Consider the following 25,478-nt stretch of genomic DNA (forward strand, 5'->3'; position numbering starts at 1 on the left):
AAAACAAGTGAACCTCGCTTTTTATAAATGAGAACCATTTTTTGATTGCTGGCTGGTTTTTGAGACGTCTATTAATTATTATTAGTGTGTTGCGGTATGTAAATAAATATGTAAAACTATATGTTGCCCAGGCTTTCGCTCCCGTGGTAATTTTGAGATTAAATATAGCCTCTAGCAACTTTGGATAATGTAACCTTTCTAGTGGTGAAAGAATTTTTGAAATCGGTTCCGTAGTTTCGGAGATTACCCGCCTCAAACGTACAAGCTCACAAACGCTTCATAATAATAGTATTGATAAAATAAAAATTTAAAGTTCAGTTATTCTAATTGGAAAATCATAATTGTATGATGTTTCGTTTCAAAAAGTTGTAGAATAATAACAGTCAAATAGAAATGTCAAGTAAAATCCGAAGGCTTGTATTTGTTTGTTAAAAAATTAACGTCTTGGTTCGGACATTTTTATTTTTGGACTAAGTACATATTTTCGGATATTGTTATGAATTCAAAATTGGTATTAAAACCTAAGAATAAGTTGTTGTCTTATGTTTACTTATATCAATAAGTCTATCAACTGAGAACTTCCCCAAATAAAAGGGACAAATTTATAATCATCCAAGCTCCATAACTTTCTAGCTATGTGAAGATATTCATTGAATACCAAGAATACAGTTGGCACACTATCTTCTGTCTGAAGAAATGTAACTTTAAATAAGCAACAGAGAAACATTACAAATGCCATTTTATGCCCAGTTCCATAATCTATCCTTGTAGAATTACAAAACCTCTAAAAATAATAGATACTCTTTATTGATAAAAAATACAGCAGTTAACACTTCTATTTGCCTCGTAATATATGATGTCATATACTGTTGACGTATGTTCGTGCAGTCTAAGCCACAATCTTTTTATCAGCTATGCCATCTTCAGAGTATCCAGTCATCACACAGGACAAGAATGTCGATGCAGCATCTTTAAAGCATTCGCCGATTTTACCAGCAATATCTCTGTCGGAAGTTTCAGGAGCATTAAAACCTGTAAGAACATTTTTAACTCAATTTATATATTAGAACAAATCACACAGATTGAGCTAGCCCCAAAGTAAGTTCGAGACTTGTGTTATGGGATACTAACTCAACGATACTATATTTTATAACAAATACATAGATAGATAAACATCCAAGACCCGGGCCAATCAGAAAAATATAATTTTACATCACGACCCGACCGGGGATCGAGCCCGGGACCCCTCGGTCCAGAGGCACTTTACCACTGCGCCAACGAGGTCGTCAAAGCAGTGGTCACTGTAGCCTGTCTGTGGACGCAAACTGAACCGGTGGTGGTGTCACGCGCGAGTTGCCGACCAAAATTATTCCATTGATGCATTAGGCGTGGAGTGGAGTAGAGGAATGGAATCTGGAGATCCTTTTGAAGAACCATGTTGTTGTCTCTAGAGAAAACAACTAGTGAACTAGAACAGAAATTGACAGTTTGCGACTTTGCTATTCACATCTTCCACTCTTTGTTAATGCGTTTGTGTTTGTTGTTGTTGAAGAAGCTGTTAAGGGTTTTTATTCCTAACAATTTCCCGGTATTCTAGTGCGGGAGCTGCTTTGTCCATTGCAAATATCATATCAAGAACATATTTAATATACAGGGTTATCGGTATCAAACGCAAAACCTCCTAAAGGCTATTTGGGTACATCAAAACAAGCGACTTTTATTCTAAGACTTCTCGTGGTTCGTAGTTTAATTTGCGATTCTACACGTCTTAACTCTATGTAATAGGCAAGCAACATATGTAATAGACAGTACAGTAGCGTTATATGTAGCGGAATCGAGCATAGGGGTAACGTTTTATAGAAACGACATTAAAATTAAAAAAGGCAATTTTTTTAATTTATTAAATACATTTAGACAACAAAAGATGTTAGTCTTTATGTACCTACCTTATGCGCCTTTGGAAGGTTATATATGCATTAGATAACAGTAACCCTGTATTTGTGTATTTTTTACCTACCCTACATACTTGTGTATGTTTTAATAATAAACCTAAGGATTAATTTGTCATGGGTAAGTCGCATCGGTCTAAATAGTAACACTTATAAAAAGAAAACAAATCCTATCCCAACTAATATTATAAATGCGAAAGTTCGTTTGTTTGTTACCTTTTACGCTTTATAGCTTACACAATCTTGGTGAAATTTTGCATACATTATATTTGCACTACGGAGAAGGACATAGGGTACTTTTCATCCCGGGAAAATAAATATTCCCGTGTGAAATTCACTCGGGAGAAGGCATGGGAAAAAGCTATTTAGTAAATAAATCAACTTACCGTTTGAAAGCCACGAGGATTCTTTTCCGGTAATCAGACATTTAACCAAACTGGCAACCGCTTTTATACCGCATTCTACTAAAGATCCTGTCACGGTGGTCTCCTCAGCAGGTATGCCCCGGACACAGTCTGAGATTAGAGCTATAACGAATATTAAAGCAATGTACTTCATTTTATCGATTTTTTTAAACGTATTCTATTTGTTAGTGGCCAGAACCTGCTACCATTGTGACTTTTTAAAAGTTGCCAGTTCTTTTTATGCAAAACTTACAGAATAAAAGAATTCAGTTTGAATATCTGAAATTTTTTTAACAGTAAATTATTTTCATTAGGTATTGCATTTTTTTAAAATAACTTCCTAGTAGATATGAGTAGATAATATATTTAATTATTTTATATAACAAATTTTAGATAGAGTTACTCGTACATTAAAACTATTTTGACGTGACAACGTCTTAAATTAGGTTGCGGCTGGGAGTCACTTATGAAAAAGTGTAACGCCCGGTAACGTTACGATGAGTCACCGAACGAGAGAGAGGCCCGCCGAATGCCTTGCGTCTCTCTCCCACTCAACTATGATCGGTCTGCCGCGCGCGTAAAAAGGTAAAATCTTCGCCCGTAAAACCGACTTTACAGGCAACCATTTTTTTTCTTAGCTAGTTATTATAAATATATATTTTATAGATAACAATAGTAAGTTTAAACGATATTGTACGAATGAACAGAGTTTCATTCTCAAGCGCAAATATATCCAAGTTTTCATAAGTTTAAATGGGCTAAGCTTTATAAAATATGATTTTGTTGCAAACACAAAAAATAACCTTACTGTATAGTATGTACCGTGTTCTTATTGCATTCATCATCGGAATCAGTCAAGTTGGCAATGCAAAGGAACAGGGGAACTCCCCTGTTTCAAAGAGCAGTAATTTTGTAAACAATACAGGCATTTCGCAAAACAATAAACTCACACGTCCTTAGTCCTAATAGGTGTGAGGTTTGTATAGGTAATTCCCGTGTGTTTTTAAAAATGTGTTTCCATGATGACATGATTCGGGTTACTGCAATCTGGTTTATTTATACCTATTCCAGTTGTCAAAAGAAGTTTGAAATTCTAAAACTGATTCTTGAAGGCAAAATCCCTGGCAAAAGACCTCCATGTGACGAAAGTGGTTTGATGACATAAAGGATTGGACCGGACTTAGATACAACCAACTGAAAATAGCTGCCCCAAGCCGCGAGGGTTTCCGTATGCTTACCTCCAACCAAACTTCAATTCGAAGATGGCACTTCATGATGATGATAAGTAGTTCTTACATAAAGTAAATCTCAATATTAACATTATTTGAACCATTCAACAACTGTTCTACAACTTCATACTTTTATTTATTTGTAAAACATGTACGTGATTTGTGATCTTCAAGTGTCTGAATTATACTTCTATTTCGACGAATAAGAATTGTAATTATGAAGTCATGGGATTCGAGTGTGTCATGCTCACTCAAATGGTCAATCTGGTGGTGGCGTCGTGGGCCGGGTCGTGAGGTTTCCTCTATTATGGTTGAGCTACGCGATGGCTGTCTCATGCGTCAACTCGTGAACGGGTGCTGCCAGAGGGAACTGGTCATCTCGTTTCTCATATATTTTCATGTAAGTTAATTGTGTTTCACATCGATATGTTTAATTTTGTTAATTACAATTATAGGTCACAAATAACAAAATTTGTAAGTACCAAATTTGTAAGTAACATAGTAGCTATATATGAATACATAATATGTCAGTCATATTTTTACACATATTTTACCCAGCAAGGGTCGTTCAGGTAAATAGTGCGATACAGCCCTAACAATGTTATTATTGCACCGGCGTAAGCGCTGATGGAAAGAATATTTTATTCTACGTAGAATAGCAGGATAGTCTATTCTTGTATTGTCTTGTATTGTCTAGTCTTGTATTGAAAAACAACAACTGTACTACTATAGTTGTTGTTCTTCAATACAAGACAATATATATATACAAATCAATAGGCGGAGTCTTGTAATTACCATAGTTTTATATATCGAAGCATGTGTTACTTTAACCTATATTTCGATGTAAGACCCGACAGACAGACAGACGTGGCAGAGGTAACATTAATAATATGTATGTATTAAGGATATAATTGCCGTGCATAACAGGGTCCACTAACGTACCTACTTTTATTTTCTACTAAATGTTGTCGACTTTGTGGATTCAATAATATAATATAATATATAATATAATATTCTTTATTGGCTTGAAAATTACAATTTTAGAACCAAGGTTGGGCCTTTCTTTTAAGTTATATAAACCTGTGTTAGGAAGACCCGCTCTTAAATAATTAAATATGTGTTATTTGCAGACAATGTGCAATTACAAGTTTTAATGCTTAAAAATAATAGGAACAAACATGCAATTAACAAAAAGCAATTACACAATTTAAACTAAACATTATGGGTATTAATAAATATTGGTATTGAGTATAAGCTGCTATGGCCATTGTTTGTGTGCATTAGTCATGTAGTGGACCTATTCTAGGGCGGAACCACACAAAGCGAATGCAAAATACTGACAACACACGTTCACCATGTTAAGTGCAGAAGTATATAGTGGATTGGTTCTTATTTCAATGTGATAAAGTTGAAAATTGTATGTTGTTGTATCTAACGTTATTGAAATAGTTCTAATGCGATAAATAAACTTGAATTTGGAATATTCAAAGTAAAGATTTTTGTAGTAATATATTTATGGAATGCAAAAACACTAACGTATTTAAATTACCTACCAATTATATAATTTTAACGATGTTAGATAAGAAAATAAATTCACGTTTTCTATCAAATGTAATGTAATCTAATTTGTGTATAATTAAATATATAATATAAGCAAAATTATAATTCAAATATAATATGTATAATTTGTTTTTTGAAGTGTCATTGAAAAACTGTTTTTTTTTTATCCACAAATGTTTGTCACACTGAAATATGATATTAATAAATAATATTGATAAAGAATCTCATTAACAAAATATGATCTTAGTCGTTCTCAGTCTTGTGCCTTATGAAACCAGTTTCGACCCGCGACTTTTCTTAGGTATACCTAAGAAAAGACGATATATCGTCAACCCAAAAATATTGCGCGGCGGGGTTCTTCCCAAACAAAATTAAGGCTTTTAACAATTATTCGTGACGTTTTAAAATTAACACACGGAAGCAATAAAAAAATGAATTTTCCTATTCACTATCTGAAAAATGTATAAATTCCATCGCAAAACCGTTAATTGTTAACATTTTTGTTACAGACATACTTATAAAAAGGAAAGCAGTTTCAAATAAAACATAGAAAACAATAAGAACTTACTCTATAAACTTGTAAAAACTATTCAAAAATTAAGTTTCATAAATTACTTAAACATGAAGGTTGCCATACCCGTGCTTGTTCTGTGTCTGGTAGAGGCTATCTCAAGTTCGCCCGTTGAAGAAAAAAAAATTGGAGGAGACCCATTAAACTGTGTTATAAAAGCCATTGATGGCTTGAAAAAATGTCTTTCTGGCGAAAAATACGTCGCTGGTAAATACTATACTACTTTATAATCCTCTTACTGAGTGTGCTATTGCTAACATTGTCAGTCTTTATTCAAGTCTGACATGACTGAGCAGGTGTCGTATAAACTAAATTGTCAACCAGTGCGCAGGTGTCCTAACGATGTTTCCTTCACCTTAAAATGTACATTCGGCTGTGATTTTACAACCGGCCGCATGTCTGATATCAACTACCTTTGGAAATGCCGTTGTTGATGTCTGTATTAATGCATAAATATGGGTCATGGACCACCACACAGTCCTAATGTGGATTAGTGGCGTAAAATATATCGTTTATATATATAGTTTATACATTATTGTATATTACCGACTATATACAACTTGTGTATAGCGTAGTCGCATTAAAGTTAAGTCTGTAATGACACTTAGAAAATTCATTTATTAATTATGTCATTATCAATTAATTATGACGGCCTCCGTGGCATAGTTAGTCCGTCCCGTCCGCTGTCTGGAGGTCCTCGGTGTGATTCCCAGAGCGAGTAAATATCTGTACTTGTGATCCACCTATACTCAGTATCGGCGGTGGGTTGTGTTTCTGTGTTTTTATCAATCAGACCAGCGATACAAGCTTAATGATTCGTGTGGGCCGTTGAGTACTGTCCATTTATTTACTTCATAGTCGTATTCCTCGTGGATTGTAGTCATTGCGTGAATTGAAACACGCACAACCACTTTCTTGGCATTATTAATGGAGTGGTTTGCCATTGCCGCAGTTAATAATCGACCAGTGTGCAGGTTCCCTCACGATGTTTTCCTTCATCGGAACCAAGTGGTGGTCGATTAAAACTGTTATACATGAGTCAGATTAGTGTACAAACTCATGTGGCGCGAGTAGGAACCGAAACTAGTAATTTTCGTTCATCAGGCGTCTTTAACCATACACCACCATCAATTCAATTCAATTTATATTATTTTTTCTAATTCCAGAAAACATTGCCATTGGCCAAGTCCAAGTTAAAGCGTTCAATCAAGGAGGTGATATCGTGGAGTGCTTGAAGGCTGTAGCCAAAGATTTGGTGACCTGCCTGGTCTCTGGTGATAAAGACGCTATGGGAAAATTTTAAATTTGCGTGATCGCTTTACGCAATCTTTAGCAGTGTTGTTATGTTAAAACCAATGTAAAATTGCATAAAATATCTCATTTAGAAAGAAAGAAAAGAAAGAAAGAAAACATTTATTTGCCAAAATGGATTAAACCTACATGTTTTACCGAATATAGGTATGCAAATATAAACAAATAAAGAGGAGCATGCTATCCACTACAAATCCAAAACAAAAAAAGAATTATAATATATACTAGCACTAAATTCTATCCGAGTCTATCATTAAAGAAATCATTTGAAGTATAATAACATTTATCAATTATTAAAGACTTGAGGTGCTTTTTAAATAGATTTAAATTTAAGCTTTTATATTGATTTGGAATTATATTATTGTAAGTAATTTGAAACAATACAGCTAAAGAACTCCATTATACGATTCTTGAGTAGAAATTTTGTGCTTTTTGTCGACGTATATGTAAATTACAAAGAAAATATTATGTGTATTATTCATTTCACCTTTAGAATTTAGAAATAATAAGTGAATTTGAATCTTTAAATTTGTTTATTTAATTTTGATTCTTATTAACAAAATATATATCCCAACACCTTACTATTCACGCAGTGGCATAGGTCCATAAGAAGTGGCACGAAAATTGTGAGGTCTAAACCCAGCCGTCGGTTGATGTAGGCTGAAAATGATGATAACTTACTACTCGAGTGAGATACTCCTGTAGAAATATTTTTAATTTGTTCGACGACCTCGGTGGCGCAGTGGTAAAGCGCTTGCCTCTGAACTGAGACGTCCCGGGTTCGATCCCTGGTCAGGTCATGATGGAAAATGATCTTTTTCTGATTGGCCCGGGTCTTGGATGTTTATCTATATATGTATTTGTTATAAAATATAGTATCGTTGATTTAGTATCCCATAACACAAGTCTAGAACTTACTTTGGGGCTAGCTCAATCTGTGTGATTTGTCCTAATATATTTATTATTTATTTATTTATTCTTCAAATCGTACCTGATTGAAAAATATTGAGTTGTGCGATTTGAATCGGTGCGATACCAAATGGTGTAATGTTATAATACCATTTCATTCTACTTGTTGCCTAATAGAATGGTCTGCTGGCTGAAAATCTAATTGATTTTCCAACAGTTAAGTATCTTTTATAGGTAACTCAGTTATGGCCATAATTGCTAGACTATAGTGTGTCTAAGTGGAAAAATAATTTTAACAGCTAAGAACTTTAAGATGCCCCACCCTTGGGGTGGATTGCCGACGATATAATTACGTTAAAGTTAACGGCGCAACTCAACCTAAGTATATAGCATAGTTATCATTATCATTCAGATTTCTATAAATGAAAACACAGTTGTAGGACAATAACAAAAATGTATTTTTCAAATTCACTCGTAAAATATTCAGGAGCCTAGTTCCAGTGTGAGCTTTGAAACTCGCTCGAAAGCTCTGAAAGAAGCCGGCCGACCATTGTTTTGCCGCGTTCAAAAAGCTTTTATGTGCGTTTTTTACATTCAAAGCTCTTATGATACAAGTTTGTTCGAATGGACCTAGAATGCCTGTGGGATGCGATTTAAACACTTTGTTTTATTTTAGTTTTTTCCAAATTTCGTCTGTCTAAAAATACCTTTTGTAGGGTTCCGTGCCTAAAGTGTAAAACGAGACTCTATAACTAAGACTCCACTGTCCGTCCGTCTGTCTGTACATCTGTCACAAGGCCGTATCTCATAAACCGTGATAGTCAGACAGTTAACATTTTTCACGATGTGTATCTGTTGCCGCAACAACAAATACTAAAAAAAATATATCTTAAAAATCAAGATATTTCGTGCGCAAACCCGACTCTTACTTTGCCAGTTTTATTTCCGACCCAGTGAGAATTTGGAGAATTTTTTTCTTAGCCTACCTTAAATGTTTTCTTAAATATTTAAGATCTGTAATTTTTTCATTGTTTAAAAACGAGTGAAAATCAGATATTGGAATCTTAATATTGTTGCTTTTGAACGATTCTCTTGACACATAATATATATCGGTTTAAGGGCACTCTATCTTCGGCCTACCCCGCGGGACATGTGACGAGAGAATGAATATATAATGACATTTTTCACCACATTCAAATATGAGCTTTATTCTCTAAGCACGAAGTAAGCTTTCTGAATACAAAAGATGTTTGCGTGCACTGTCCCGGAAGATTAATTTTTGAGATCCAGAAAATCGTAACGAGTCTTGAGAGAGAAAAAACATGCTGAGACCATTCCGTCGTTATTGGTTAAAATGTTGGTTTTGACTACGGCGAGGGACAGTTAACTTTAACTGTAATTATTCATAAATAAGATTGGGTCGCACCAGTCAACTTTGACGCTAAATTTAACTTGCACAGAAAAATGTGAAGTACTCCGTTGTATTTAAACATCGGCGGCGGCGAGCCGGTTAAAATCAACGTCAAAGTTGATTAGTACAACGTTAGTTTAAAAATAATAATATTTTTGACATAAGCTTCTATTTTCTTATTGATTTTTGTTACGCAATGTGGTCTTTTCGCATTGTGTGTTATTTGTTTAGCAATGTGGTTTTTCGCGCGGCTTCGCGGGAATAACATAATTTACCAAATTTTAAGTTATACCATCCACTATATAACTGTGAAACCGCATCAAATTCCATCAAGTAGTTTTTGCGTGATGCGCGGTCAAACAAACGGACAGACAAAAATTCTAAAAAAAATTGTTCTGGCTTCTGTTAGTCCCATAAACACCACCCAGAATTATTTTTCTTTAATATCTTCCATGTACAGACAAATCCTGCATACAGTTTTATCCACACTGATATTATAATGAGAAAGATTTGCATTTTTGTTTGTAACGTATAATCTCAAAAAGTACTGGGCCGATTTTGATGACATTTGGCACAGAAATAAGTGAAACCTTCAGAAGTGACATATGCTACTTTTCATGGTTTTATCCGAGCGAAGCCGGGGCGTGCGACAAGTTATGTTAAAAGTTGGCATCGGTAAGAAGTAAGGCATGATTTAGTCAGAGCAAACTGTCTTAGCCGTGAAATGTAGCTGAAGTTTGCCTTCCTGTACGAGGGACGACTGCTAACGTGCATGTAAATGTTTTTGATATTTATACCGGCAAGTTTGGCTGCTGAGGCGGTTTGTGGGCTGTGGCGTCACAAGCGGAGGCGATTTTCACGACATTATCATCGCAACAAGTGTTTTTTTTTACAAAAATGTTTTATTGTCGTCAGAGGGATCTTATGGCATTTAACGCCTGACAAAAAAACCCTTATCCGTGTTGGAAACGATTGAAGAGTTTCCTCGTTTGAAGCCCATCCGGGCAGTACCATCTGGTCATGCTTATTATAATAATGCCAATGCATTATGCCAACCATGGCAATCTATGGAAACTGAAGCAACGTGGGAGATTTCAACTCTGTAGGTCAACTGGAAGTAGGAGAAATCTAACTTGCAAGATTTGACATTTCACAAATCGTCATCACCAGGGAACTGGGCATCTCGTTGAATGGAATGGAATGTTGTGTATCACATATCGATATATAGTAGTTTGTAGCTTGTGAGAAATAACTATAAATATAAAAATTGACGAGAAAAAGTGCCTGTGAAGGTCTAATTTCTGAATAAATGATTTGAATTTGAATTCGTTACAAATCTTTCATTGCTTGTTCGTATATTTGATGTGCACTAAAGAGAAACAGTGGTTCATTCGATCAAAAGTGCATTAGAACTGGCCGAACAAACCAAACATATGTTTGGTTTGTTCAGCCAGTTATCTAAAAGCCAAACGTTCTTTCGGTAAACAGTTATTTGACCAGATGACTTTCGATGTCCATTACGGGAATCTATTTAGTTTTACACTGTTTCACACTTTCAACTACGGTCAAATGCACGGACATTAGTTTGAATGTGTGGTGTGATGTCACGTACGTCACATTATTGTGGAGATAACATTATTATTTTGATTATTTAGATATTTCTATCACGTAGTATCATACTATCACGTAGTATTAAGTATATATAAGTATATGTGATAATGAATAAAGGCAGATAGAATCGGAATCTTATCCGAGAGGTTGTCCTCAAGCCTTGTGTTTTCTTACCATCGCTACCACCCCTACACGCCACACCACAAATGTATGAATTGATAACGACAAAGCTTGTGTCTTGAAAGCAAAGGCAAATGAATCATCGGAAAGATTATTTCTTAGTCGTCTTTCCGTGTCGGCTTAAAAATTAAAATGATACATGTAATTTATTTCCAACCTTTGTATTTGTAAATGTTTGGAGATTATTTTCTTTTAAAATTATTAATTAATGTTAGTAAGAATAAGTTATAGCACATCAAGGTCTCACTGTAACCCTTTTATTTTGAATATTTTTTTTAATCTTTACACATTTTCCTTATTATTCACGTTTGAATCAGCTGAAATGATAAATCCTGTGTTTCAATGATAATCCGCTTCTAGATTTCAATTCGTGACCAAACAGTAAACAAAATCGCTTCCTCTTATAAACAGAGTCAAAGAATAGTTTGCACGACTGCTGAGGGAATTCAAGTAAATCATACCTGTTTGAGAAGTTTTTCTACCGAATTAAGTATTTCCAGCGTGTTCCTAAACCCACTTGAGTCGAACAGTCAAGGTTCAAATCACTAGATCAATGTCTGATTTATGTGCAGATATTTTTTCGACCACTATTAGCTTTTGGCAAAGGAAAAAAATCTTCAGAAAACTGAACAATCAATCCTATGTAGGTTAAAGATCTTAAGGAGATTCGACATCAACTACGAACACTTGAAACTTTTGATTTCAGTTAGAAAAAAATACAATTTATTGTTGTTGAAACATTAATTTATTTAGTGACTTGAATTGCTTTTAACTTTTGATTTCGGTTACGAAAAATTAAAATTTTATTGAAGTTTTAAAAATAAATTAATTTAATGATTTGAATTGCTTTTGACGGTAAGCTCAGCATTTGTTTATAAGTATGCTTTTACTTCGAACAAATAACGTTAAATAAAATATAATAAATACAATATATGTTTTATTATATAAATGTAATTACAAATTAAAACAATATGTCAGTACTGACTAGCTTCCCACATCTAGTGGTCGTGTATATTCGTGACAGTTAACTTGTTTACTTAAATATCCTTTTGTCTTTTATTATTTGTCTATCGCACGTTCGCATAAATATTAGTTATTGTTATAAAAATGCAACATAAATTTAACCAGAAATGACTTTTCAAAATTAATAAGTCCCAACTACTTAGCTAAAGCCTTTATATATGAAATAAGCTCAATATAAACCGTGTCGCCTTTGAAACTTTATCAATTTTGATATCAAAATATACTTCGTTGACAGTAAACTGACACTTGAGAACTTTAACTTTAGATTGTGTACAAAAGCTAAGGCACTTATTCCAGCCGGCTAGGAAGCTAAGCTATCAAATATCTTCCCGTTCAAGACGACATTAACAAAGGATACCACGGTTCTCTCATATTTTAACATTACCAAAAAATACCGAAGTTGCCTAAGATTTATTTGAGTTATATATTACACAAAAGTAATATATATGTAAATACTAACAAAAGAAGACTTTTTTACAGCTTTAGCTATAGGCTGACAGGTGTCAAATGTGACCTATTAAATTGGTTCTACTAATGGATTTAGTAAAGGTACTCGGAATACCTACTTATTCCATGGTCCTACTTTAGTCGCGTTTGTCATTATTTATCCATATTGTAACGTTGTAAGTGGAAAATTGCTGTCAGAAATGAGAAAAACGGAAAATGTTGCTTTCCAATATAGTTTCCCGGCTGCCCTTTCGCCGTTAATTTTTAAGATTATTAGGGCCCTCAGTGGTCCAGTATAATTTATTTAAGACTTAACAAATTGTAGTATAAACAGTACATTTTATAAATTGTATGGTTATGAGCTACACTACAATTAAAAAAAAAAAACAGTGTACATAGACAGTTCAGACAAAAATACAAATATATGTATAAACCACATAACAACAACAAAGAAGTGAAAAGCAAAATTAAAAGGGAATAATATTGTACTAGACAAACGTGTTAACGTAATGAAATGCAGAATAAATTAAATAAATTAAACAAATCACAGATACAGTTCATGCTTAACGGCTCTGCGAAACTGGAACAAGTTCAAACGCAAAATGTCAAACTCAAAATGTCTGCGTCTGGCGAGAACGTCATTATATTGGCGACACGTGTTGACCATTGGGTTGTAATAAGACGTGTTATTTATATATACATTAAGGTGGAACGTATTGAAGTTGCGGTTATGAGGTCTATAACGAGTGTTAAACTTTAATAAGGATAGTAGTTTAGGAGAATGTAGTTTGTAGCTTGTGAGAAATAACTATAAATATAAAGATTGACGAGAAAAAGTGCCTGAGAAGGTCTAATTTCTGAATAAATGATTTGAATTTGAATTTTGAATTTGAATCAATAGTAAAACTTGCATTTGTACAGTTTTTTTCTGTGTAAGTAAAACAATGTTAAACTCATGGATATCCAATAAAAGATCAAGGGTGCTATTTTTGAATTTGTAAGACTCACTGACAAAATTGTCGATGAATGGAATTATCATTACCATTTTACGATTGGTGTATCACGCAACAGAAGAATGAAAGGAGGTTAGCAGTCCGTTTTATAACGAAATGCTTTCCTTATTTCATTATAATCAATCGATATATGTAATCAGATTAAGGCAGGTTCATTTCATTACTCCTCCCACTCATTCATTATATAGTGCACCGAGTTGCATCATCAAATTTGAGTTGAATTTAACCGGCGCGCCGCTGACGTGTAGCCAAGATGGCGTACTTTTTTCTGCGCACGTTAAAGTCAACGTCAAAGTTGACAGTGTAAGCCAGCCAATGACATTTTACCAGCTCATTTGAGATTGTCATATGTCAATGTCATAGAAAAATTATGATCCTGTTAATATCAAGATTTCTATTATAGCAAAAAAGAAACATTCGTTGACTAGGTACTTTTTTAGTATCAAAAATCACGTTTTTTTTTACTCCACTCCGCGTAGTCCTCGGCATCCCTAGTCGCCAGACCAATTGTAAAGTCATATTCCGCTTTAAACTAAAAAGTCACTGGCTTTGAAAATAGCACATCAGGAAACAAAGCTTTAGTCGGCCCCTTAAGCCCGGGGCTAAATGGATTTGCATGTTAAAAGGCGTATGTGTTGATTATGTTACAATTTGTTCGCGGAACTTTGCTGTAGACCCGGGAAGTTGCCTATTGAAAATTATTCAGCCATATAGCGTGGTTATTGAAAACTAGATGTTGCCCGGGGCTTCGCTCCCGTGGGAATTTTGAGATAAAATATAGCCTATAGCTATCTTGACTAATGTACCTTTCTAATTGTGAAAGAATTTTTTAAATCGGTTTGGCAGTTTCGGAGATTACCGGCCTCAAACATACAAACTCAGCTCGCTTACCTTTTTTAATAATTTTATTGAAAAATAGATGTTGCCCGGAGCTTCGCTCCCGTGGGAATTTTGAGGTAAAATATACCCTATAGCAATCTTGGATAATGTACCTTTCCAATGGTGATAGAATTTTTGTAAGCGGTTCGGTAGTTTCAGAGCTTACCCACCTCAAACATACAAACTCACAAACGCTTACCTCTTTATATAGATTTACTAAATTTTCCCCGACTGTACGAGTGACTGGTCAACTAGAGTATTATTTTATGGAAATACTAGATTTTGCCCGCGGCTTCGCCTTCGTAAATTTCCCACGATAGAACTTTAATTTTTCGGGATCGGGTAACCAATATCCTTCTCAATACTATGTAAAATTTCAAGAAGATTACTTGAGTAGATAGAGAGTGAGGAGGTAACAAACACACTAACTTTCGCATTTATAATATTAGTATTATAAGTTGGGATTATCAATTCGCCAGGGTAAAACAGGGTCATATTATATATATACCTATTTAAAAACCTTCCTCAGGAAAATTTTTGTTTTTTATTAGTTGTAATTTAATGTAACTTAGACATTATAAACATTTAAAAATATCAATCCACGTGGACATAAAGAAAAATAAAGTTGGGTGCTTATAAAAGAAAAGTATAAAACTGGCATATATTAACAAAATGAGGTATTTTTGAAAATTTACATGTGATAAATTGAAGATACGACAACAATAAGAATGTAAAAGACAAACTTGTGAAGGTCTTAAAAGGTTTTAACACCACTTATTTCAAGTGAAACAATTTAACATCTGAAGGCTTAGTTAGTATTTCCTTAACCGAAAGTTGGACGTGATTTATGATTGGAGTCAAAGAGCGAAATTGAATTCAAAGAATATACCAATTCACAGAACTGATAATGCAAACAATAGAAAAGCTCTTTTCCCGTTTTTGTTCTTGACTAATTTAATTTAATTTAATTTAATTTATTTATTTAAGGTACACCAACAGGTTACATGTTCACATTATCTGATACATTCAAAAGTACTTAATCTAGCATGCAAGATTAAGTACTACTTTTACAAGTATTTTTTAACCCCCGACGCAAAAAGAGGGACGTTATTAGTTTGACCGCTAAGTGTGTCTGTCTGACTGCTTGTCTGTCTGTCTTTCTGTCTGTCTGTGTGTGTGGCACCGTAGCTCGTCAACGGGTGAACCGATTTGATTGTGTTTTTTTTTTATTTGACAGATAATTTTTATGCGGTGGTTCTTAGATATGTTCGATAAAAGTTGTAGCGAAATGAATATTAAAAGACGGGTTTTTTTTAAATTTGTCTTACAAATAAATCTATTCCGGTGGAGTCTTGCAACTAAATTTTGAAGCAGATGTCTTCAACCGATTGACCTTCATTATTATGATAAGCATGATCTAATGGTGCACCCAGGAATGGCTCCAGATGTATGAACTCCTCAACGGTTTACTGCACGGACATGAACTAAGATCTTTCTAACAATACTAAAAGCTTGTGTCAAAATCGTCATTTTTGTAAAAAAAAATATTTTCGAATTAGACTAAACAAAATTATTTTCCTCGTCGGGAGTCGTCCCTGGGTACGCCATCTGGTCGCCCTTGTCATAAGAGTTCGTTGTCATTCAAACTAAACATTAATTTAATAAAATTTCAACTCAATTGCCCACCCACCCTGCTTGCTGTTAAACACAAAAATATTTATTTTGCACAGCAAATTTAGTAGGTATATAACACTTCTATGTTTTCATTAACAGTTCTGTGTACTAGCCCTAATTTATAGCTGTTCATTGGGCCAGAACTTAACTTTAAAATTAAAATGTGAACTTGTAATAAAATATATTACGAATTGTTACAATTTAACATCGAGTACAGTACGGAAGCGGTGGTGGTGTAATGGTTAAGACGCCCGCCTGTGGATCGAAAGGTCCAGGTTCGAATCCTACTCATATACCTATCTGACTCATGTATAGTAGTTTTCATGGTCCACCACTTGCTTCCGGTGAAGGAAAACATCGTGAGGAAACCTGCACACTGGTTGATTCTTGTTAACTTGTGTGCGAAATGGAGAAGGCAATGGCAAACCACTCCATTAATAATGCCAAGAAAGTTGTTGTGTGTTTTTCATTCCATGTAATAACCACGACCCTCAGCCATGAGGAATACGTCTATGAAGAAGAAGAGACAGTACGGAAAGGTTAAGTTTTTAATTGTGGAAAATCCAGGTTTGAATATTACTCGTCCTATAGTTTGTATACAAATCAGATTCCTGTATAGTTGTTTTAATAGACCAGCAATTGTGGTGAAGGAAAATATCGTAAGGAAACCTACACACTGGACTAATTAAGTTTATTAACGTGTATGCCACTTAGTGTCTTCTTATAAAACTTAGTTAAAAGAGGTTCGTAAAAGCCATGTCAGATGCCTTTAGACTTTCATTTGTCCTTGCCTTTTCGGTTGCATTCAGGGCTGTGGGGCAGCGAATGCAATACAATTTTGAAGATTGTTTTACAACCGGCAGCTTGTCTGAAGCCAACCCTCTTTGTGAATACCGTTGCATTCTAGCTGTCAAAGCGTTATGTCCCTAACACCCACGGAGGATTATTGAGTGGTCTTATTTTAGGGCGGGAAACATACACCAGAAAATAATGAATAATATCTAGTGTTAGCAATATACACTACTAGCTTTTGCCTGCGGCTTCGCCCGCGTAAATTTCCGACGGGAACGTTTTATTTTTCCAGAACGAAATACCTTTCGTCCCGGAAAAATAAAATGTTCCCGTCGTTGAATTACGGAGATGGATATAGGGTACCCCCTTCTCCGTAATTCAAACTACATGTATGCCAAATTTCAAGAAGATTGGCTCAGCAAATAATAAATAAATAAATATATTAGGACAAATCACACAGATTGAGCTAGCCCCAAAGTAAGTTCGAGACTTGTGTTATGGGATACTAACTCAACGATACTATATTTTATAACAAGTACATAGATAAACATCCAAGACCCGGGTCAATCAGAAAAAGATCATTTTCCATCATGACCCGACTGGGGATCGAACCCGGGACCTCTCGGTTCAGTGGCAAGAACTTTACCAACGCGCCACCGAGGTCGTCAATATAATGCGTGAAGACGTAACAAACAAACATACTTTCGCATTTATAATAATAGTTACGATAAGTAATATAAATGGTTTCAAAGATTACTTCCCAAGATAAGGTTATTTTACTCTATATTTTCAATTAGCTCGTTTTTTTTCCCGCCACTTGATCGCTAACCAGATCACCCGCGTAGGTGGCTCGCACTAATCCGTTCCACAGGTGATCTTAACGGGTGAGTTATACGGCCGGAATACTACGTTTGGAGCGTTGAGTAATGGAAACATTTGTTTTTACGGCGGTAAAGAAATATAAACGTCGTTTTTTGTATACATATTTCATCGTAATCGATTGTAAATCCTACCAATATTATAAATGCGAAAGTTTGTGAGGATGTCTGTATGTATGTATGTATGTATGTATGTATGTTTGTTTGTTTGTTTGTTCGTTATTCTTTCACGCAAAATCTACTAGATCGATTGTTATGAAATTTGGTACACGGGTTGAATATAACCTGGAATCGTCCCGTAGATAGTAGGCGTGTAAGAGTAACAAACATACACACACACATTCTCATATTAGGATAGGATTTTGTTTTAGATGACATTTACACATACTAAGTAATCATGTCGCCAAGATAAACTTCAAAACTATAATTATATAATATATACATAACAGTCTTTATCAAATTTTGCGACTTAAAGAGATTAAAAAAATATTCATCACGTAAAAAATAATGTATTAAATTAACAATTTTAACCCATGTATGATATTTTTCAAACTTGAGACTGCAGTAGCGACCAACAGCAATTAAACTTCGATTATATAAAAGGGATATACGCCAACCGGCATTGATTAAAAATAAAATAACAAAAGTTAATACAATTCCAAAATACAAATTTCTCATTGGGAATGCCGTTGTTCGCTTGCGAGTCACGTCTGTCCTTTTCGTTGCGTTGACTGAAATTAACACGTGCAAACGAGGCATCGCGTTGTCTAACTAAACCCGGCTTCGTCTTATCGTCGGCCATAATTGGCCTCTCACGCAAATACGGAATTATTTTTTTTATAAAATTCCTTTTTCAAAATACAAGTTCCCAATAATGGAAATTAGAAAACTAATTTAGCTGCGCCCTTTTATGCAGGGAAAACTTAAAATTTATTAGTATCTACTTAGCAAAAACATTGATCTAAAGAAGGTTTTGGTCGTATGTTTTTAAGTTGTAGAATTGAAACAAAAACAGTTACAGATAAAAATCTACTTATGTACTAAAATTGAAATTTGTGCAAGCAACGCCGCGGGCAGCAGCTAGTCCTGTAATATAGATAATAATTGTCTTCAAAGTAAAATATATATATATATGTATTTGACGACCTCGTTGGCGCAGTGGTAAAGTTCTTGCCACTGAACCGAGAGGTCCCGGGTTCGATCCCCGGTCGGGTCATGATGGAAAATGATCTTTTTCTGATTGGCCCGGGTCTTGGATGTTTATCTATATATGTATTTGTTATAAAATATAGTATCGTTGAGTTAGTATCCCATAACACAAGTCTCGAACTTACTTTGGGGCTAGCTCAATCTGTGTGATTTGTCCTAATATATTTATTTATATATCCGCTGGACAACACAATTTAGCTAACACGATCCAAAGTTAACTCGTTTGATAAAATAAACAAATTTATATATTAAATGACGTCTTTCCAACTGTTTTTATGGCCCATTACTTGCGAAGGGCCCGTAACTCTTACAAAGGTGTTACGACCTATTTGAATTGTTTATTATAAGGGCTGTTCAGTTTTATTATATCTATAAAATTTAGTATAATCACAAAGATCATATCTATATTCAACATCTGACCTGAAATTTACTCTTGTATAAAGCGGATTTTCCAGTGTAAGTAAGCTAAGCTATACTCAGCTCGCAAAGCTATATTTCACACAAGATAACCTCTTTGAAGTAGGTACTAACTTTTTCTCTCTCTCATTTGAGCGTTTTCCCCCTCAGCCGTTGAGCGAGGAACCCAGAGTCCTACTTTTTCGTCACGTACTCTGTCGTGTGTAGGGACCACCAACGTAACGTTTGACCATTATCAGTATATCAATATCACGCTTATAACATCCATAATCGCGGTTAAAATTGAAAATCACAACGAAGTGGAAAGAAAATTGCTAGCTACAAATGGACAAGAATGGCACAGGATAGAGGAAAGACAGACAGACTGGAGACATTTACCCAGAAGTGGGTCACGGAGGGTTGCAGATGATTAAGAAGTTTATTTAGAGCGAGGCCGCAGTGTTACATTGCTTTCCGTCAACGAAGCAACACAGTATTTTATTTTACTACAGTGCGGTGACGTAAGTCAATATCAAACCTATATAGGTTTGATATTGACTTACGCTTACGCTTACAACATAGCGCTATGTTGTGTACGCAGCGCAATGAAGTATAGACATCGCTTTTAGCGGTGGTCGTCCAGCTTTAATATAGTGCCGTAGTTTTAAGTATATAGTTTGCGGTTTAGTGCGCATTTATTAGGGTTTAGTGGATAGATAGTACAGAAAAATAATTATATTTACATAATAACACGAATAATAAACTTAGATTCTTGTTTGTTGACTTCTGAAATTGGATGGATTAGTCTTTATAGTATGACATTCTTCATAGCTCATGGCTGAGTCGTGGTCATTACGTGGAATGAAACACACACATCAACTTTCTTGGCATTATTAATGGAGTGGTTTGCCATTGCCTTCTCCATTTCACACACAAGTTAATAACAATCAACTAGTGTGCAGATTTCCTCACGATGTTTTCCTTCACCGGAAGCAAGTGGTGGTCTATGAAAACTACATGAGTTAGATTGGTATACAAACTTATGTGACACTAGTAGGATTCGAACCTGGGACCTTTCGATCCACAGGCGGGCGGTCTTAACCTTTATACCAACACCGCTTCCAGTATAGCCATTAGGTAAAAATTTTTTTATTGTAGATTTATTATATTAAGTATTTGTGTAGTTTTTACTATAGTTTTATCAAATTTTACTGATAAGGACGTCCTTATTACGTGATAATGTAATGTATTATTTATTTACTTCAGTTATGTAATGTTATATATTATAGTTTATATCATATAATGTTAAAATGCAACCCTACAATTATTGAAAAAAGAGAGAGATCAGTCAATCTTTTCAAGAATCAAGAACGGAAACGGAAATGTCTGGATATTAGTATAATTCTTAATATTTTCGCGGACACACGAGCAGTGGTAACTATTGAACATATTTTGTGTCTCGTCGAGCGTCCACGAAAGTTTTAACTTTGTTACCGTCTGGTCCTGGCGGAAGGAGTAAGCCAGCACTTCGTGGGCTGGCTTGATGTTGTCAAGGATGATATTCGTGCAAATTGACCAGTGTCGATGACCTTGCGAAGTTTAGGTGAAAAAGTAGGAAAGTGGACCCTTGGCTCCGACGTTCCATGGCGATGGAATCATCCGAGAAATCGCTCAGATGAAAGGGGGGAGACTAAAAAATATTATTTTTTGTTTTAATCATATTCATTACTTTTCAGAGCAGTTTCGGTTATCTGCTCGGTATTTTCTACGCGAATGATGTATTTTGTTATTAAGCAATGAATTTTTACGTTGGGAACAGATGTTTTATATGCTGTAATGAATTCATAACATCGAATATTATAAACTTACTGGAATTAACTAGGTACCTATGCCTAATGTATTCACAGCACATGTTAATATGCTGCTATGCTATTATATACAATTTGAATCTATACGATACAATAAGAAATTAATATTATATACATAGTACACAAAGTTGTTCTTTTTTTTTCACATCATCATCATCAATCATCAATCAATCATCATCATCAATACATATAATAAAATTGAAGAAAGGCCAAATTTGTACATTGGATATATTTTTTTAATTCTTCATGGAATATACTTAGTTACTGATATAGATGACGAAAATATAGTTTTGGAAATTTTTGTCCGTCTGTCTGTCTGTCTGTCTGAATTACTCGAAATCTACTGAACCGATTTGCTTGAAATTTGGTATGGTACCTTATATACCGGGTTAACATCTTAGATACATTTCATCCCGGTAAATGAGGGGGATCCTGTAGGAAAATTAAAATAACAATCCACGGAGCCGATTTACTTTAAATTTTTGTAGAATGGTGTAAACAGAATATAAACAAATTGTTTTTATCGATTAAAGTCTGATATAGATATAATGGGCGCAGTACGTATCAATATATCAGTATAAAACTCTTAACTGACTGAAATTTGGCATGTAGGTGAGTGTAGGTGAGCACTAAGCGAGGATTTTTGGAAATTCTACTCCGAAGGGGGTGAAAGGGGTGAAAAACTGTAAATATGAAAGTTCTACACCGTAGAAGTTAGTGACTTGAAAATTTGGATTTTGGTTGTTTATAACAAAGTAATAAATACGTGTTTCAGATTTTTTTGAAAATTTACCTTTAACCCCTTTATAAGGGGGGTGAACGATTGTATGAGATCTAATACAATTTTCAAGATAAAAAGCTGAAAATTACTTTTTGTAGTAAATAACAGTAATAGTAAATACAAAAATTGTTTAATTTACGTTTGTGGTTAATAAAAATCCGGGACGTAAAACGTCATGGAAAATGGGACGGCACGCGTTGCAGAAAGCGGGAGTGAAAAATGCGAATTTGAATCATATATGTTTACCAGTCTTACAGAGTACGCGATAAAAAAAATACTGATATTTTGCTATGAAATTCACGCGTGCGAAGCCGCGGGCAAAAGATAGTTTATAATATTAATTAGGATTTCTTCTGATTTTAACCACTAGGGTAATCTCTGTTTATTCAAGAACAGCCAATTAATTCTGGATGGAAATCTATGCAAAGGTGCTAGGGACAAATTATCAATGATGTATTCGTATGTGACTATACTTACGTAGCTATTGTCATTTACCTACATATTATAATGACAGTGAAAATACTCTATTCTCTGAAGATTTCCGGAGATTTCCTAATGATGACAATAAAAAAAAATATCAAAAATTGTCTAAAAAACTTTTAGGAAACTCCATAGAATATTTCCAGAACTCTTTAGCGCAATTTCACTTGAAACTCCCCCATTCAGTACAAAGCAGAAGGTTTTAAAAAAATCACGACATTTCACGAGCCATCGCGTCTTGTAATATTCAAAATATGATTCTTTAGCTTATTGAGATGTTAAAGTGAAACAGCGTCGCTGAAGTTGGGCAATTTGAAGTTATTACAGCGGAAAATGAGCTGAATGAGACCGAGACAGAGCGTAAAATACGTCCTATCTCGTCCACGGTTACGAGTCGACTAATTCTTTTATTGAACAATATGCTAGGATTGTGTTTTTGAAGGGAATTATTTTGGTGTAGAATTTGAGGGGATTTTGCGATACTTACACATACAGTTAACCGCAGATCTACCACGAAAGTTACAAACACGTACCACGTTACTAATTACAACATGCTATCTCTTTTTCCCATATCGTGTACGCATCGTGTAAAACAAAGAGAACGTGTGGACGCAATGACATGCTATATATTTTATGTTTCATTGTAACCCGTGAATGTGAATGTAAAAATGTGAATTTAATTATACATAAGGTCTCAAAATAGTCACAGAAGCTCCAAAGCCAGGCCATTATAATATTATTAGTTCGTCTCGTACTTATTGTTACCCGCGGCTTCACCCGCAGCAAAGTAAAATGTAAACTGTCCAAAAAATCCTAAAATTACCTCAATCGAATGTTCTTTACGAACATACCGACACACTTTCAAGTATAATATTAGTGTGTATATGTGGGATAAGAACGCACTTTATTTTGCTTGCTTTCAAACTAAAATAAAACTGAACCACTTTGTACTTTTAGGTATATTAGTTTCGTGTGTGTATCTAACTTCCCAGTCTTCCATTACTAGGCGTCCTAGCTGAGCAATAAATGCGACAAAGCTGCTCAATGCAGCGCGATATTATTAAATACGTGTATGCTACGCTACCGTTGTTTCGGGATAAAAAGTACGCTATAGGCTATTCTAGATTATATTCTACTAGCTGCATTCCGCGTAATTATTTAAAAGAGATACTTACTTTTTTATGCACAGTAGCTCCTTTTAATATATAAAGCACCATTGAATATCAAACTTTGACCAAATCTTACGGGAATTGCGTACTTTCGGGATAAAAAGTGCCCTAATTTTATTGCTAGGCTAATTAGCTATAAGGCGATTTTATAATAAAATAAATAAATAAATATATTAGGACAAATCACACAGATTGAGCTAGCCCCAAAGTAAGTTCGAGACTTGTGTTATGGAATACTAACTCAACGATACTATATTTTATAACAAATACGTATATAGATAAACATCCAAGACCCGGGCCAATCAGAAAAAGATCATTTTCGATCATGACCCGACCGGGGATCGAGCCCGGGACCTCTCGGTTCAGTGGCAAGAACCTTACCACTGCGTCACCGAGGTCGTCATCTCGATGTTTATCATTTGTCATACGAATTTGTGTTGAAGGATATAATCAATACTTTCGCATCAATAAATTTTAAAAGGTAGGAGTAGGACTCTCCTATAGCCTGTGTTGCAGTGTGTTGTTGCTGTAATATTTTATGTGCGATTGCTTAGCGCCGCACCGCGTTGTCCAGTGTTACATAGCTCAGTTAGAATGCCGGGCTACCATCTCTCAACGGCACAAACAAAACAGAAACTATCTCTAGTGTTTGTTCCAAGTTTACCCGCTTTGCACGTTGCCAATACACTTCTTGCTGGCTTTACAAAAATATGGCCGGTATTTAGGTAAATATTGTCTTATGATTTTCATCAAAATGTCTTGTTAATCAAAAGTTTTGTTTTAACAAGTTTATTTGTTAGACAAATTAAAAAACCCCCGACTTTCAATATTCACTTCGCTAAAACTTTGAACGTCTGAATCGGTTTTGACCAAACATATCTGGCCTGCCCACCGAGGTCTGACGATCTCGGTGGCGCAGTGGTAAAGCGCTTGCTCTGAATCTAGAGATCCCGGCTTCGATCCCCGGTCGGGTCATGATGGAAAATGATATTTTTCTGATTGGCCCGGGACTTGGATGTTTATCTATATATGTATATGTTATAAAATATAGTATCGTTGAGTTAGTATCCCATAACACAAGTCTCAAACTTACTTTGGGGCTAGCTCAATCTGTGTAATTTGTCCTAATATAGTTATTTATTTATCTAAGAACCACCGCGTAAAAATCAGTTATCAAATAAAAAAACCGCATTCAAACCACACAATAGCTAAGTTATTAACTTTCGAAAGTAGACTTCGAAATCGAGACCAGTGGGTTTAGTGCGGGTTTGCATTTCACTTCTCACCATCGAATCGATTCGAAGTGAGGCACAGAAAACCAATTACATTGCTGTGTGGTCGTCGTTGCGTCACAATGGCGCAATATGATTGGTTCGCTGAGTCTCACTTCGAATCGATTCGATGGTGAGAAACGAAAAGCAAACCCACACTGACCCCTCTTACAAAATGTAGATTTACTTAAGGATTCTCAAAATTACTTTTAAAATTTACCAAATACGTCTAAACTAAAGAGGATGTAACTTAATTAACTTACTTAAACTAAAGAGGTAAATGTATAGAACAATAACATGCATTTATTGTATACTAGCGGCCCGTCTCGATACTTCGCTCGTGTAAAAACACAATAAATTATACATCCAAACCTTCGCCAGGAATCACACTATCTATTGGTGAAAACATGAAAATCCGTGCAGTAGTTTTTGAGTTTATCGCGAACAGACAGACAGACGCGGC

General features: G+C 34.9%; 2 long non-coding RNA genes across 2 annotated transcripts; one reads left to right on the forward strand and one right to left on the reverse strand.

Moving 5' to 3' along the window:
• Positions 1 to 789: 789 nt before the first annotated feature.
• On the reverse strand, positions 790 to 2,474 carry LOC128676353 (uncharacterized). The gene is made up of 2 exons (XR_010370119.1): positions 2,336 to 2,474; positions 790 to 1,032 (listed from the first exon to the last, which is right to left on the reverse strand). It is a non-coding gene; the product is annotated as an uncharacterized LOC128676353 (long non-coding RNA).
• A 3,134-nt stretch (positions 2,475 to 5,608) lies between these two features.
• LOC135309878 (uncharacterized) lies at positions 5,609 to 7,556 on the forward strand. The gene is made up of 2 exons (XR_010370113.1): positions 5,609 to 5,920; positions 6,880 to 7,556. It is a non-coding gene; the product is annotated as an uncharacterized LOC135309878 (long non-coding RNA).
• The last annotated feature ends 17,922 nt before the right edge of the window (positions 7,557 to 25,478 follow it).

Source organism: Plodia interpunctella, chromosome 16 (assembly GCF_027563975.2).
Source record: "Plodia interpunctella isolate USDA-ARS_2022_Savannah chromosome 16, ilPloInte3.2, whole genome shotgun sequence".
NCBI lineage: Eukaryota > Metazoa > Arthropoda > Insecta > Lepidoptera > Pyralidae > Plodia > Plodia interpunctella.